The sequence below is a fragment of the Bos mutus genome, chromosome 26, assembly GCF_027580195.1.
Source record: "Bos mutus isolate GX-2022 chromosome 26, NWIPB_WYAK_1.1, whole genome shotgun sequence".
Taxonomy (NCBI): Eukaryota; Metazoa; Chordata; class Mammalia; order Artiodactyla; family Bovidae; genus Bos; species Bos mutus.
The window spans coordinates 14,635,887-14,639,013 of NC_091642.1; positions in this window are offsets into that span (position 1 = coordinate 14,635,887).

The following is a 3,127-nucleotide window of genomic DNA, read 5'->3' on the forward strand; positions in this document are numbered from 1 at the left end:
ACAGAAAGACAAATATATGTCACTTATATGTAGAATCTAAAAACTAATACAAATGACTCTATATATAAAACAGAAAGAGACTCATAGACATAGAAAATATATTTATGGTCACCAAAGGGAAAAGGAAGGTGAGGAAGGGATAAGTTAGGAGTATGGGATTAACATTTATTAATATACATAAAATAGATAAGCAACAAGGATTTACAGTATAGCACAGGGGACTGTATTTAGTATCTTGTAATAACCTATAATGGAAAAGAATCTGAAAAAATATATCTATATACGCATGTATATGTATGTATATATACCTGAATCATTGTTTTATACACTGAAACTAATACAATATTGTAAATCAACTATACTTCAATGAAAATTAACAAACAAATAAATAATTTTTATTTATTTATAAATAAATAAATAGTCATTCCAACTATTTGTTGGAAAAGTCTATCCTTCTCTACACTGCTTTTGTCAAAAATCAGTTGTCTGAATGTGTAAGGGTGATTTCTGTTCTGTGCTATTTGTTAATTTGTCTGTCTTTATGCCAATATCATTAGTTCAGTTCAGTTGCTCAGTTGTGTCTGACTCTTTGTGACTCCGTGGACTGCAGCACGCCAGGCTTCCCTGTCCATCACCAACTCCCGGAGCTTGCTCAAACTCACGTCCATCGAATATTATACTGACTTAATTACTGTAGCTTTTTAAGTCTTGAGAAAAGCTGGTGTTAACCCTCCAGCTTTGTTCTTCTTTTGATGATTCTAGGTCTTTTTCCTTTCTTTTTCATTTCATTTCCATTCTAGATCTTTTCCATTTTTCATTTTCATGTAAATTTTAGAATCTGCTTGTCAACTTCTGTAATGATTTTAACTGAGGTTACTTTAAACCTACATAGGTCAATTTGGGGAGAATTGACATCCTAAATATATTGGGTTTTCTAATGCATGAACAATCTATGCTTCTCCATTTATCTAGTTCTTCTTTAGTTTCTCTTAGCAGTATTTAGTGGTTTTCAGTTTACGGATATTTCTCATCTTTTGCCACATTTATCCATATTTCATATTTTTGATGCTATTGTAAATGGTATACTTCTACATTTTTACTGGTAAAATGTTAACTTCTGATGATTTGTTGACAGTATATAGGAATACAATTGATTTTTGTATATTAACCTTTGCTAAACTCACCATTTTTAGTAGATGCTTTATAGATTCTATCCGATATTCCATGTTTAAAATGCCGAATGAATCAGAAATACTTTGTTGCACCAAGAGAAACTTGGTCAGAAGTGTTTTGAATTATTGAATTTGTTCCTCTAAGTGAATTGAAGCAGCTGAAGCAATAATAATTACATTCCTGCTATTCTAATTGGACCTTAGGAGGAAATAAGACTATAAAAGAGAAGCCTCTGATTTCGATATAACTACTCTAGGTGAGAGAACCCTGGGAAAGTGCTGTCTTGTAAAGATACTTTCTGTTAGTAAGGGACCTAGCTCTAGAGCTAGCCACAGGGTTCTGTGGCTGCCTCAGAACCTGGGCCCACACTTTTGGAAAGAGGCTTTAGGAAGTGCTCAGCACCTGGGCTCTGATCTAGGAAGGGTGAAGGGTCATTGTCCCTAATTATATGCACTGTCCGCAGCCAGCTGTGAACAGTCCCAGGTTCATAAGATTTTTTTTTCCCCTGGGACCTGAGGTAGACCAGAGTAGTAGTCAACAAGCAGTTTCTACCTCTTCATTTTAGATTCTCAGCGACTTCACTTTCACGCATTGGAGAAGGAAATGGCAGCCCACTCCAGTGTTCTTGCCTGGAGAATCCCAGGCACAGGGGAGCCTGGTGGGCTGCCGTCTATGGCATTGCACAGAGTCGGACACAACTGAAGTGACTTAGCATAGCATAGCATTGAGCAAAAAGACTCTCTTTCTTTATTTTTCTTTAAGTGTTCCACTGTGCGGTGGCCTCTATGTTTATTTCATTCTGGAGTATACCACAGCTCTGTCTGGTCAGATTTGGGTCATTTCAGGTTGACTGAGCTACACATTGGCTTCTATCTCTTGGAAACTGGGGCTCATTCTTTTCTCATATCTGCCTGATTTAACCTCACAAAGCTATTGTAAAGATCAAAGATAAGCTGTGAAGATGTTTTGTTTACCATATTCTAAGTATGAGTAAAGGATATTTATTATTTTTTAACAAAGACTTATTGAATATTTACTTTATTTGATGCACACCAAGTATAAAGCAGAGAACAGACCTAGTCTGTTCTTGTGTCCCTTAAGGTTGATAAAAGGAAGACAAATATTGAGCAAATAAGTAAACAAGAGATTATATGAACACAATTGTCATAATTGTTATGAAGGAGGAGCCTGAGTGCTGTGAGAATGTAAAATCTGATTTCTTGCGATTTGGGATCACAAGAAAGACCTCGTTGAGAAAGTGACGTCTAAGCTGAGATCTGAAGGATGAATAAACATTGCCCCTTGTGAATAATGTAAGGAAGAATATTTCAGGTAGAAGGAACTATATGTGTGAAGATAATGAGGCATGATGGAGGCTGGATTATTTGAAGAAGTTTATTTAAAAGGCCTTGGAGAGTCAGAGAAAAATGATCAATAGATGAAGCTTGGGAGGTAGGTAGGGATACAATCATGTAGGATCTCGAGGCCACAACAAGGGCTTTGGGCTTTTACAGAAACTTCTATATAGTTTCAGCAGAAGGAAATTGGTTACATCCCACTGGAGGGCTGAAAAGCAGTGGGTTTCTTTTGAGATAAGAAGACTCTTGAGAGTCCCATGGACTGAAAGGAGATCCAACCAGTCCATTCTAAAGGAGATCAGCCCTGGGATTTGTTTGGAAGGAATGATGCTAAAGCTGAAATTCCAGTACTTTGGCCACCTCATGCGAAGAGTTGACTCATTGGAAAAGACTCTGATGCTGGGAGGGATTGGGGGCAGGAGGAGAAGGGGATGACAGGATGAGATGGCTGGATGGCATCACCGACTTAATGGACGTGAGTTTGAGTGAACTCCAGGAGTTGGTGATGGACAGGGAGGCCTGGCGTGCTGCGATTCATGGGGTCGCAAAGAGTCAGACACGACTGAGCGACTGAACTGAACTGAACTTGAGGTTTC